This window comes from Otolemur garnettii, unplaced genomic scaffold (genome assembly GCF_000181295.1).
Source record: "Otolemur garnettii isolate 467f Iridium unplaced genomic scaffold, OtoGar3 scaffold00029, whole genome shotgun sequence".
NCBI classification, from domain to species: Eukaryota; Metazoa; Chordata; class Mammalia; order Primates; family Galagidae; genus Otolemur; species Otolemur garnettii.
Window position 1 is genome coordinate 2,457,512 of NW_003852424.1, and position 14,490 is coordinate 2,472,001.

At 43.1% G+C, this 14,490-nt stretch overlaps 1 protein-coding gene across 3 annotated transcripts in view; it reads right to left on the bottom strand.

Moving 5' to 3' along the window:
* MEF2A (myocyte enhancer factor 2A) overlaps positions 1-4,553 on the bottom strand; it is a 129,351-nt gene extending 124,798 nt beyond the window's left edge. For 2 of the 3 annotated variants that reach the window (XM_023512491.1, XM_012804540.2), the window contains exon 1: positions 4,010-4,552. The gene's annotated coding sequence lies outside the window, so the exon portion shown is untranslated. Of the gene's footprint in view, positions 1-4,009 lie in introns of all 3 variants that reach the window. The other variant, XM_023512494.1, reaches the window with a different exon arrangement.
* Between the last annotated feature and the right edge of the window lie 9,937 nt (positions 4,554-14,490).

A 14,490-nucleotide genomic window follows, 5' to 3' on the forward strand; every position in this document is an offset into this window, starting at 1 on the left:
CCAGAGATGGCAGGTTCAAACCTGGCCCTGGCCAAAAGCTGCAAAAAAAAAAAAAAAAAAAAGGCGCAGCGCCCATAGCACAGTTGTTATGGCGCCAGCCACATACACCCCGGCTGGCAGGTTCAAACCCGACCCAGGCTAGCTAAACAATGACAGCAGCCTCAAATACAAAAAAAAAATAGCCAGGCATTGTGGCAGGCACCTGTTGTATCAGCTACTTGGGAGGCTGAGGCAAGAGGGTCGCTTGAGCCCAAGAGTTTGAGGTTGCTGTGAGCTGTGATGCCACAGCACTCTACCAAGGGTGACATACTGAGTCTCTGTCTCAAACAAACAAACAAAAATCCCTAAAAGACAAAATTAAATGAAAAGTAGAGAAACTACTTATGTTTAACTCTAATTTTTAAAATATACATATATGTTTGGGGGAGATTATGAAGATCAGAAGCAAACTATGATTGCAAATTAAAAACCTACTATAGAGCAGCCAATTAAAGATCTTATGTATAATCTGACAATGAATTTAAGACACTGGGATATTTTATCCAAAACAAATACATGAGCATTATCCTATAAGAACAGAGTAACTAGTGTAGTATTTGTGACCAGAAAGACACATAAAGATTTTTTCTGGTCACAAACACTAGGGTAGGATACTAGGCAATGTACCTATATAATCTTTATGGGAAAATAGAGATGAAAGCAGGAAGAGATCCAGGAAGATCAAGTAATGTGCATTTTTGTACATTAAGCGTCAGGCAGTGTGCTAGAAACTTTTACACTTAATTCTAACTCCACAGGGCAGGTGGTGTCATTCCACCCCATTTTACAGAAGATATTTCATAATTATGCCAGTAGTAGAGCTGGAATCTGAGTAAGTCCAGACTACAAAGTCATGTGTTATCTTGCATAAGGTTATCTAGCTGAAGAATTGATACGATTTCCATATTTATACTTTTCTTACTGCTTAAACATTAACAGAAAAGGCAACCATTTCTCAATCTACTAAGAATGTTCATGGATTTCCTTTGTACTCTAGCAAAAAGCAATACTGATCATTTCCAATCTATAAAAAACAGTATTCACACTGCCCTGCCACTGATAAAAGAAAACCTGAGCTGGACTTTATAACATTCATATGTACCATGAGTATAATTTTGAAAACAAAAAATAGGGGCCTGATCTGATTACAAGATAAAATACCTAAAATTATAAACGCCTCAAAAAATCCAGGACCATCATCACTGTGTTATACTACACTTCTCTTGCCAGACAAAAACAGCAAAGAGAGGGAAAAAGATGGCTTTCCAAAAGTGATGAACACTATTTTCTAATAATGAATTTGCTTATGGCCTCCTCCTTATACAAATCTACTGAATAGATTTAACTAAACTGTTCCAAACTTTACAACTGTGTTCTAATGTACATTTTCGTAATTATTTAACCACTCTGAGAAAATAGTTTAACATTTCTCTCTTTGGTAGCCAAACAATTAATGGGTAACATGGCTATTATCTGAACATTAATAAAATTAATATTAACTACACTCCACTCTATTAGAACATACAAAGTTTTAATGAAATTGCTTTGAAAATATAACATCACAATTTCAAACATTTTTAACAAATTATTTCTAACTGCATTTACAAAAAAAAAATCATTGTCACACAAATGCATTATAGAAACAAACCAAAAAAACTCTTAAGAATACAGAAGGAAATAGTTCTCAAACCATAATTCAACATGGTGACATTACAAACATTATTTCTGAGGCTAAATGAGCTTTTTTCTTTCCCTGTGGACAAACCACAATAACTTACTAAAAAAAAAAAAAAAAAAAACTACTGATAACAGTAAAGAGTTAAGTATAATTTTAACACCTTTGTTCCAATATGAATAAAACTATAAAGTGCGAATTAAATAGATAAGTGAATAACCGTTTGGAAAGGTCACCAGTACTTCACAATCATTGACTGGTCTAGTAAGTATCTATTGGAAGGACTCTTCCAACAGAATTGTTGCAGGGGTCCTCAAACTTTTTAAACAGGGGGCCAGTTCACTGTCCCTCAGACCGTTGGAGGGCCAGACTGGGGGCCCCAGGAATAGTCAGCTGCTAAGCAGGACAGGCAGCGGAGGCAAAAACACTCTCTGTGGGCCAGATAAATGTCCCCAGTGGGCCGCATTGGCCCGTGGGCTAGTTTGAGGACGCCTGAAGAGTCTACAAACATTCCAATCACCAGTTTTAGCTCTTTAGAGTGCTTTCATTATTGTGACACCATTATAGCGACATTTTTGCAACAATACGGAGAATTAAAAATGATTCCATTGTCAATACATCATCATATATAAAAAATACTAATCCTATTGTTTTGTTCTGACATATAGACATGTAGGTATTACAACTAAATTAATTTATGTCATCTACTTCATTGAAGACACTTCTGACTCCCTAAAACAAACGTTGCCATTTACAAGAAAACAAAAATAAAGGCTGAGCTCTCCAAAAATAAAAACAAAACAAAAAAGTACATACAAAAGCCATCATGGCACAACAGTTATTTTTATCCCCATTTCCTAAATTCATATGAAAAGGAATGTTTATGTTTTAAAAAAACCATTTTGTTTACCTTTTCCACAGACTGTTCAAGTACTGCCAAGGTAACATAGATTTTAAAACTGACAACTAGAGTACTTCGCAGTTGCCAAAACAACACAGCTGGATTCTTAAAGGGAAAGTACTCTTGTGTACCGTACACCTAATTACAGCTTTAGTGAACTTTCTCTTCATATAGTAATAGACGATACAAGACTCAAGGGAGACATACTGTGCTACAAATTTGAAAAATGTTAGTATATGTTTAAAAATACATATACTATTGTTAACATATCACAGCAGGCCTTTCTAATCACACATTTACTGGAATCTCCATCTCACTGTAAAATGCAATTCAAATTAACACTATGTTGTAGTCAATCTACACACTTTTCCCTACTGGGCCTTAACAAGAGGCTCGTTTCATAGCTCAGGAATCTATTTCAGGTCTGAGCAACAATTTTATAAGTTACACTTTTACAGGAAAAAAAAATCTAATTCAGAAATGCTCACCTTTCCCAAACTTGTTTGCACTATCTCACTCTAACCCTCACTATTTAAATACATGAAATCGAACCCAAAGGCAAAGTTTCTAGCACACAAAATACTCCCTGCGTGCTAGGATCTCCTTGGATGGCAGGGGGCAGCCAGTGGTCCTTCTACAGCCTCTCGGCCCCCGCGAAGTCTCCCTGCGCGGCCAGACGTCCGCAACCGCAGGTGACCCCAGCCCGCCCCACATGCCGACCCCACCACTGACATCTACACACACAGAGTCAAGACCTAAATGCTCTGCCAGGTTAAACCCACTTTCTCCCAAAGCAAAAGTGACAGAACTTCTTTCAAGTCCAACAAGATAGAACGCCCCTCGCACGCAGTGGGGGCAAATCCCTTTAGGGAGAACCCTGGCCTCAGAAGACAACGGAAAGGAAAAGAACCTTGGGAGCACAACCCCGAAGAAGCTCAGGGGTCCCGAAGAACTCCAACTTTCAAGAAGGCTAAGTCCACCATCACCCCCCAGCTCCAAGCGCGATACACTCACCAAGAGGCTGCTAGCGGCGAGCCCGCGCGGCCAAGCTTCCCCTCCCCGCCGAGTTCGCTTCAGACCCCCGGGCCCGCCCTCGGGTACCCCACCCCCACCTCCCAGGGCGCACCGACCTGAGCAACAACCTCGATGCGACCACCCCTCGCGACCTCCTGGCACCCTACCCACCCTGCCGCCGCGCGCCCGCGACCCCGACCCCCTCTCAGTCCGACGTGGCCTCGGCCTAGGGTCCAGGGAGCCCCGAGGGCGCTCGCCCTCGGCCGCACCGCCCCCCGCCCCAGCACCCCCCCTTGCCCCTGCCCGGCCCCCTCGCCGAGACACCGCCCCCTCCAGCAATGCCGACCCACGGACCGAGCCCCGCCGCTCGCGGACCTCACCGTGTCTCCAATGCAGTTGCCGGGCGCGCACACGCCGCAGCCCGGGCCCGCCACCAGCGCTCCTCGCCGCCCGGAGCCGCCTCCTTCAGCCCGGGACTCGCCGGGACACCCGCGCACGGATTCCCACACCAGAGCTATTTTTAGGAGCCAGGCCCCGGCCAGACCGGAACTCGTTCCTCTCGACGCGCTTGCGCACTATGCCGATAGCCTCGGTGTCCCTCCGCCAGGCTTGTCTTTCCCTCCCTTCTCGGCTCCCTTTCTCGCTTCTCCCATAAGGTTTCTTTTCAGGTTTGTTTTATCCTTTTGGTGCGTCCTAGAGTACTTGCAAAGACAAAAGTGCAGGCAAACAAAGTCACACTGTTAGGAAGCGAGCGCTATTCTACAAGGACGTGGGGGCGGACTATGTTTTTCCGGGTGGGTAAGGAGACTATCACCCCGCACAGGAAGGAGATGACGGTGGTTTGGCGCTGGGACTGCAAGCTGGACCTCGCTTCTCTCAGAAGACCGAGTTCTCCTGGACGGGATACTGGTCATTTGATGAGGGTCTGGACGCCTCTCTGGGTGGGGCAGCCCAGCGCCGTCGCGCCCTACTACCCGTGCCTCCCCCGCCGCGGCCTCCCAGACTAGCCCCCGGGAGCTGAAGCCGGGAGTGGTCTTACTGACGCGGCGCGTGACCAATCGCCGCGCGTGGTCTGAGGCTCCAGCCAACCCAGGGCGTCGGGGGCGGGGCTCCAGGGGGCGGGGCCCTGGCGCCAGTCCGGCAGTCGCCAGGAGTCAGGGCCAGGCGAGTCCCACGGGACGGCTCAGACACCCACCCCTGCCGTAGTCTTGGGGTCGCGACCAGCCCTCTCCTTCCGAGCGCACTTGGCCTCCCCAGATGTCTGCTCGCCATACCCACGCCTACGCCCTTATTGTCAGGGCCGCACCTGTGCTTGCGCCAAGGCAGCAGCCAGGTCACCCTCACTGAGCAAGCATAATGGGATCCTGGCCTCTGGGGTTCCGCGGCGTCTCCGAACCGGCCCAGAAAGGACAGCACTTGAAGGGACCTGAAAGTCGGAGAGACCATTTCTGGCTGGCCAGCCAACCTCTCCACTCTCAGGAGAGAAACAACCTAGTTATCTTGACTATAAAGAACAGTCGCTGGTAGGCCGCTAAACTATGTGACTAACATTTTGCACATGATAGTTTATGTAATCCTTACACCGTACCCAGGAAGCAGATTCGGTTTCTATTCCCATTTTACAGATGAGGAAAAGGAAGCTGAGCGCTAAATTGACATGTCAGGGTCACAGCACTTAACAGGAGGCTATCGAGTACCTGAACTCCTAACCACTCTGAATAATGCCTTTTCCGAGAGAGGAGCAAAGGAGATGTGCTCGGGACAGCTGTTGTGTTTTATGGGGATATTGATTTTGTTGAGAGGTCATTAGGAGGTGAGCCATTGTTGGTACTTGCATCCTGAGAGACGCTCATCTCGGAAGAGTTGCTCAGAGCCACCCTGCCTGCACGTGCACTCTGAGGTACCTATGCTATGGACATAAAGCCAATCTTTTCTTTCATTTTGAATATAAGAAATCCACTCCCACAGCCCTTTAAAACAAGGTGACTGGGGTGAATGACCAGATGAGCAGAGGAACTGGGAAGTCACAAAGGAAGCCAGAGGCTGCCTGGCTTCCTCTATCAAGGAGAAGGAGGCAGTATACTGGGGAGAGCCCAATACAAAAGCTGCACATAGACACCAGACACTGGAAAATAGGCCTGGAGCTCTGCTCTCAGCCCCACCTCATCAGTGTTCTGGGGAGCCAGCAAAAGGCACTACAGGGAAACAACATGTCAAAATTTGGTGTAAATCAACAAGTCAAGTATGTATGCTTTTTAACCTGCCAGAAGCTGCAAAGCCATCTGGATTTGGCTTGTCTGCTCCAGGAAAACAGGAAGAATTTTATACTTTAAAAAAAAAAAAACTTAGGTTCTGGAGTCAGGGCACCCTCCTTCCCACCTGCCTCCTCTCTGAAGAGAGGAGAGGGGCAGTGAGAACAGACTGTTCCAAAGAGTTTTCACCTTGTCATTGCTTACCTGCCTCCATCCAGCTTGCCCTTCTAGAAACTGAGCCTCCTAGGGGGCAAAAGGCTCAGCCCACACTGCCCACCCCCTGCCCATTCCAATGCTATTGGTCACCCCAGAAAGCCAAGCAGAGAACTTAGCTAGGAATCCAGCCAAAGCAGAAGTGAAAAGAACATTTACATCACCTTAGACAGCACCTTTCTTCCCACCATCCCATGCATATCAAAGCCCTTGTCTAAAAATTGCAGGGAGTGGTAAGAAGGAAGGAAAGAATGGAGGGAGAAAAGAGGGAAAGAAGTTAAGAAGGAAAGATGAGAAGAAGGAGAGTAAGTTTAAGAATTCTGGAGCACAGCTATTGTAAAACACCAGCTCACAGTCATTGTTCTTTGTAGTTAAAATAACTAATTCTAGGAAATTATCACTTCTGTATCTGAAGTCCAGTGTCTCCAGCAACTTTCATATTCAGCCCAGCATAGAGCAAGGGCTGAGTGCTTACATGTGAGGAGCAGCAACTGTCAGTCTTTCCACTCTGGCCTCTAAATGCACTTGAGGGTCAGGGTGTGTCTGAACTGCAAGGGCTCCCACTGTACTAGGCTCTGGGGCACGGAGGTGAGGAGCAGCCCTTCCCTCAAAGGGGCTGGCAGGACCACGGGGGAAGACACATACTAAAACAGCCCAGCTTAATAACCACCACGAGAGGGGTTACCTTGGGTGCCAGAGAGAACAGATGATGAGAATCTAGGGAGGGGCTGGAATTGGGGAAAGTTTCTTAGAGGAGGTAATGCCCTCAGTGAATCTAGAAAGCCTCTTACTGGGACGAAAAAGAGGCCCTTTCACTGTGTCTTTATGGTAAGAATAAAGCTCAAGCCCTTTGGGAGGCAGGGATTCTGACCACCTAGCCAGCTTCTCCCTTAACTCTTCCTGCCTGACACCTCACTGTCCCCATTCAAAAGTTTAACAAGCTTCTCAGTACACACCTGCCTGTTTTCTCCTGTATGCAGGCTAAACACCTCTAACCATCAAGTCTCCACTTAGGCATCATTTTCTCTAAGTGCCCTTCTCTAATACAACACCTTGGTCAAAGAACAGTAGAAGTATTTATGTGTGCCTGTCTCTTCCCTTCAGTGAATGAGCTTTTTGAAGTTGAGAACTGTGATTTATTCCTGGTTGTCTTCACAGTGACTAGCACAGTGCCTGGAACATAATAGACAATCAAATAAATGTTTATCAAATATTTATGAGCATCCCGTTGGCACAGAGGGGCTGCCTCTTCATTCTGGCTCAAGAAAGAGAGCACAGCTAGTGTGGTCCATTTGAGCCTGCACCTAGTGCTGGGGAGGGGAGGGCAATGAGGCTAGAAGAGTGTTTGGGAGTGAGTGAGATGGTGCAGATCCCTGGCCCATCAAGCCAGGCTAGTTGTATTGTATTACGAAAGCAATGGCAACCATTCACAGTTTTTAAGCAGGTGAAGAGCTTGAGCTATTTGGCATTTTAGAAAGGTCACTTGGGGGGCCATAGAAGGAGATGGGAGCAAGACTGGAGGCAGTGGTGGGCAGCCGCTGCCATCAGAGCCCTCGCATTGCACCACGTGCTGATCACTCCCTGAGTGTGTCTGTCTGAGGAAATGCTCTAGCCAGGAGAAGTACAATTTATGGGGTACACAAATACCCCAGCTTCCTTACATCTCAGGAAGACCATCTTGAGGCATGTTTCCAAAGTCCCTTATGGAGGGAGAGCAATTGGTCCAGTGGATCAAGCCCCAGCTGCCTACAGTAGTGACCTACTCATCTGCACATTTCTGTCCCCTCTCCTCCCTTCTGCTGTGTCACTTCCTCACTCTCTCACAGCACTTCTGGACATCACCTCCCAAACATACTACCAGCACCAAAACCCATCTTTAGAGGCCCACTTTTCAGAGGACCCTTTAAGACCGATGGTACCTGTGTTAAAGAAGAAAGAGGACCTGAATTAAGACAGTTGCCTGACAAGGGGTAAAACGGGAGAAATCAAGGGCAAAACAGAGAGCTGGCTTGATGGTCATTAACCTGGAGTTAGGGAAGGTTGAGGAGTTTCCTGTGCTCCCAGGTTTCTGTTTTGGGGTATCAAGTGGACATCGTTTAAGTGGGGAACACTGGAGAATATGAGATGGAGGTGCTTGATGGGGAGAAGCTGGATGAGTTCCAGTCTGCTCATGGTGAAATGAGATGCATGTGGGACAATGTATCCTTAGCCTTGGGGTCTGGAGAATGATACAACTGGATGAGCGTGGACACTTCATGGAGGGCTTCTTGTAGGAGGAGAAATTTAAGCAGAATATTGAAGTCACAGTGCGTGGGCTGGAGAAAAAGGGAAATGACTTATGGAACAGAAGAATGACAAAAGAGGAATTGACCAGAAAGAAAAATAGATTTACATAGGAAAAAAAGTAACTTTACCTAAACCAGAGAAAACTAGAGCAAATAAATGATTGGGGTAAAAAGAGGTTAGAAGGAGTTCTAATTTGTGAGCTGCTTGAAGAAAGGAACCATGCCATGTTCAATCTTGCATCCCCAACACTCACCCAAAGTTGATAATTATTAAAATTGTGTGAACCAGGTGAAGTGTCTCAATAAATATTTTTCATGATGCCTCAGTCTTATAAGAATATAATTAAAAATTGAAGGTTTTAAATGTACTACCCCAAATCGGTAAATTCTCCCTCTAAAGTTAGCTTTGTATAAAGACTTGTGTCTTTTTGAGAAACACCACATACAAGAGAACCTGCATACTTGTAAAGTTAAATCTAATATAAAGTCAACCACTTGTAAATTTTTCAAAAAATTAAAATCTCACACTTTAAAACTAAAGATAAAAACATGATCCACTTTGTACCATGCACTGCAAGGTCTTTAGAGTTACGATCACTAATGTCTGTGTGCATGAAAGGGAACATTATATACTTCTTTTCTATTGCAAATTCCTTTTTTTTTTTTTTTTTTTTTGACTAGGGCTGGGTTTGAACCTGCCACCTCTGGCATATGGGGCCAGCACCCTACTCTTTTGAGCCACAGGCACTGCCCTCTATTGCAAGTTCTGTGGCAAACACCCAGGTCTAAATGACATCTTACAATACAAGGAACCAGGGCTCCTTGGGGAAAAAGGTTATTCCAGGACTAGAAGAGCCAAAAAAACAAACAAAAAAAAAAAGGCAAGATAAACCTATGGTTCCATAAAAAGGCAGTGCTCAGAAAATGACAAAGCCATGTCAAAAACACACAGAAGGAGCCAACCTGTGCCCCAATGGCAAAGCTGGGATAATTCAAGTCACAAAATCATGTGAGTGTTGGATTATAATCCATAGATTAAAATAAATATCTATAAGCCTATACTTACATAAATAAATAATTGAATGAATAAATAAGTGAGAGAGAAGATACAGATCTTCTTTACAGGAGAAGTCCAATTTAATAATGTAGAAGATAAATGTCATCTTTAATCATTAGAGAAATGAAAATCAAAGCCAATCTGAGATACTGCCTAACTCCAGTGAGATTAGCCCATATCACAAAGTCCAAAATCTGCAGATGCTAGTGTGAATGTGGAGAGAAGAAAACACTTCTACACTGCTGGTGGGATTACAACCTAATGCAACCTTTATGGAAAGAAGTATGGAAAATTCTTAAAGAACTAAAAGTCAATCTTCCGTTTGACCCCACAATTCCATTACTAGATATCTGCCCAGAAGAACAAAAATCATTTTACCACAAAGACATTTGTACTGGAATGTTCATTGCAGCTCAATTCATAATCGCCAAGTTGTGGAAGCAACCCAAATGTCCATCAACCCATGAATGGATTAACAAACTGTGGTATATGTATACCATGGAGTATAAGAAAAGATGGAAACTTTATGTCTTTTATGTTTACCTGAATGGAGTTGAAACACATTCTTCTTAGTAAAGTATCTCGAGAATGAAGAAAAAGAACCCAACATACTCCATACTAATATAAAAGCTATATATAAACAATTACATGCCCATGGGAAAAATAAAACACAAATATGGTCTAGCACGGGGGAGGGGAGAGGAAGGAAAGAGGAGCAGGATGATTGGCAGGATCTCACCTAATGTTCACAGTGTGAAGGTGTTCAGTATCTGAGTGAAGGGCTCAACTACAACTTGAACTTTTTACGATGGAAATGAGAACAATGCAACCTAAAAATTTGTACCTTGATATTAATTTGAAATTAAAAAAATTAAAATGTAGAAGGAATGAGAACAATATAAAACTACCATTAGACAAACACCACTGTTAAGAATTGTTGCAGTGGATGAGAGAATAATGAGATATAGGACATTTGCATAGTCTCCAAGTAGCTCCCTACAAGATATATATTAATCAAGAAGGAGAAAAGACTAACTTTACAGTAGAGAAACCAGCAGATACCACCCTAACCATGTGAAAAAGGTAAGCAACGTCAGTAATGCAGTTTATCAACATCATGTATCCTATGGTATAATACAATGAGAAGAATCCATCTCTTCCTTGGGATTCTTGCTAAAAATGTACAACCTGAATCTAATCATGAGAAAATACCAGACAAACCGCAAGTGAGGGGATTTTACAAAACAACTGATGAGTACACCAGACTATGAAAGACAAGGGAATTCTGAGGAACTGCCACAGATTGAAGGAAACCAAGGAGACCTGACATCTCAATGCAAACTGCAATCCTGGATTGGATCCTGGTATAGAAAAGAGATAGTGAGTGGGAAAACCAGTAAAATTTGTCAGTTGTTTATAATTATATCATATGATAGGGTTATATCTATGTTAACTTTTTGGTTTTAATAATCATACTGTCCTTATGTAAGATGATCACATTTAAGGAAGAATTTAATGACTTTTTTGTACCATTTTTTAAACTTTTGGAACATCTAAAGTTATTTCAAGATTAAAAAATGTTTAAGAGGTAACACCCATAGCTCAGTGGATAAGGCACCAGCCACATACACCAAGGAAGGTGGGTTCAAACCCAGCCTGGGCCTGCTAAACAATGACAACTACAACAAAAAAATAGTCGGGGGTGGTGCCTGTGGCTCAAGGAGTAGGATGCTGACCTCATATACCGTAGGTGGTGGGTTCAAACCCATCCCTGGCCAAAAACTGAAAAAAAAAAAAAAAATAGCTGGGCACTGTGGTGGGCGCCTGTAGTCCGTCCCAGCTACTCTGGAGGCTGAGGCAAGAGAATCACCTAAACCCAAGGGTTAGAGGTTGCTGTGAGCTGTGACATCACTGCACTCTACCGAGGGTGACATAGTAAGACTCTGTCTCAAAAAAAATTAATTAATTAAAAATAAAACATCTAAGTGACAAGATAAAAAGTTTAGTATTCTATAATTTACTCCCCAGTTTTCAACCTTTGTATGGAGTTACTATAACTAATATAAAGTATTTTTATAATACCTCTGAATAGTAAATTCAACTTCAGTTTGAGCAATGTTAAAACCATTAGTAAAATGTTTATATGTATGAATGTTTTAAGGTGACCAATGTTCTGAGGTGAGGAGACAGAAGCACAGAATATAGCAAAATTTTTCCAATTATTACACAAAGCAGTGGTGTTCTAGGCATTCCTAAATGTTAAAACTGCCATATGAATGTGTATAACTTCTACTGTGGTCTATTACATCCTTTTAAGGCATCAACAGTGGTGTTTTTACTTTTCTTATTTTCATATTACGGGGGCTCTTATTCTTGAATGCTTGATGATGAAAAGGATGAATTCAGATTTTCAAAGGAGATAAAAGAGCTTTCCTTTGCTCAGTTTATATTCTTACGTGTAGAAGTCTACATAAAGATTAAATAAACTTTAAAAACGTAAGATATTGAATATTTGACAGCTGGATGTTTCACACACTAGAACTTCAAATAAGTCTTTCAGTTTCTATGATATGTTGTCATTTTGTTATATTGTATTTTTTCTTCCATACAGAGTTTGTTCAGACTTTGTTATTCTTCTCTCCACAACCAACAATATATTCACATGTCAATTATAGTTATTCCAAACCTTGAGTTTATTTTATTTTCATGTCTTTTACTCCATCCAAAGAGGGGCTGCATCTCACACTCTCTTACTGATTTCTCTGGCTGTGTATGTTCGTCACAAACATTTCTTCTAAAGTTCCTTCTAAAGGAACCTGTCCTTCCAGGCACCCTTTCATTCCCCTTCAATGATTTCCTTTGAAATGCATTCCAGGAATTACCAGACTCTGCCATGCCTATTAAGATGTCCATTTAGACCTGTTCTGGGCCTGTATGTCCCTGAAGATCTCCTGCAGAGAGAATAGTCAGTTCTCTCTGTTATGGCCACATTGTGCAAATCATTCCCAAATTGCAACTCATGATCTAGCAAGGCCTTTAGCTGTTAGAATATTAATATGTTGAGGTCTGAGACAAATCTTGGGGTCACTGAAAAGAACACCACAAATTCAGGGCTCAAATGATCCTTTGTTTAAATCACACCTCTTCCATTTTCTATGTGTGTAATATTAGGCAAATCACTCAACTTCTCCAAACCTCAAGTTTTCCTACATATAAGATGATATTAATCCTTACTCAAGGTTATTTTGAGAATCAAGTAATCCATATAAAGCACCTCAATGAGCTACCTGTACCTACATAAATAATAGTTACATGTGTGGTAAGTCATTCCACCAACTTCTACTGGGCTAGGCACTGCCCAAAGCACTGGGAATAGAGAGAAGACCCATGTTGTCATGAAGCTTATAGTTATGAGGATTGGCAGATAGTACCAAAAATATATGTAAACAAGAAAATGTCAGATAGTGATAAAAGCTGTGATAAAAATATCACGAGATCATGAGAGAGTAATTGAGCTGATGTCTTAGCTATGGATTCAGGAAAGGCTTCTGAGAGGCATGACATTTAAACTGAGAGGCCAAAGGAGCTGGCCAGAGGAAGACCTAGGAAGAAAGTTCCAGGCAGAGGGAAGAACAAAGTTTCTGAGATGAGACCAAGATTATTTTGTTCAAAGAACAAAAAAACACAAGTGTGACTAGAGCAAGGGTGGAGGGCGGGGTGGTTTCAAACCATTGGAGGGTTGCTGTTGTGTTGTCATTACCTGAGTAGGGTAACCAAAAAGCAATAGATTAAACTGACGGCAGGTTGGTACAAACTGCTCCCTTCCTGCTCAAAAGGAGCAAGTGAATAATCAGGGGTGTTTTTTTGTTGTTGCTGCTGTTAGTTATTTTGTTTTTGTTCTTGCTGCGAGTGACAGGAAGCCAATCCAGACCAACTTAGCCCAAATATTAAAAGAGGGAGAACTTGTTGACTGAAAGATTCAGGGATATTGGATTGAAAGCTGAAATAGCATCCTCCATTCATAGCCCCCCTCCCATCCCCATTCACCTGTTCTGTTGCTTTCACTCCCAGGCAGGCCCTCTTTACACAGGGTCCTCCAGCAAACCTGGTCTTAACATTTCCAAATTAGCATTCTTTGTCAAGAAAGAGCTTTCTTTTAAAATTTTATTATCAAAGCCCCAGAGTTAAGCCTGGACTGGGTCACATGTCTCTCTCTGAGTCAATCATTGTGGCCAGAGCAATAGAATGCTCTGATTGGTCATCCCTGGGTACTAGCCCACCTCTGGGTCCCTAGAGGGGACTCAAACTCAACAAAATCCCAGGAACACCTTGACTGGGAGCGAGGGGAGCTATTCTCCCCAAATTGGGATGCTTTTACCAGAAGAAGGGAAGCCTGGGTGCTATTAAATTTACCTATCAAGTAGGCCTACTCTGCATTACTTGGACCTAAAGCTAATGGTTCCAAGTTCCTGCCAGTCTGCAAAATTATTCATATAAGCCATCCACATTCTCCTGCAGGAACTAGGGGGACATCCCACCTTCTTGATACTACAAAGCCTTCACCCATAGCCCCTGCTGGTTTACTCTGCTCCTGAGTGCAACCACCTTGTGATGCTACATGATGTGTGGTGCCCTCTTCCCCCAGGTTATGAGTATATATGACTAATAAACTGCTGCCAATCTCCCCTATCCACTGTCAGGTCTGAGTCTGGGCTTCTCACATTAATTAGGGCAGGGGATTCCCCCCCTTTACCAATGGATGAACAGGAAGTGATCACAGCACAAGCTTCAGTTGCTTTCCTAAGAATAGCCTTTGTACTGGCCAGTTAACTTGAGCCCTAAGTGGTCTGTGATAAACCCCTTCATACCCATAGTTCCTTACCCTTCCTTCTCTGATCATCTTTAATGTGAATTCTGGCCAGCAGCAGAGCATCTTTTGTTTGTTTTGTTTTGTTTTGTTTTGTTTTTCTGCTTAATATAAAGGCACAGACCATTAGGTTACATTATTTGCATTTGTTAGGTAGAGTCCCAAGTTGTAGTTGTGTCCCTCAACC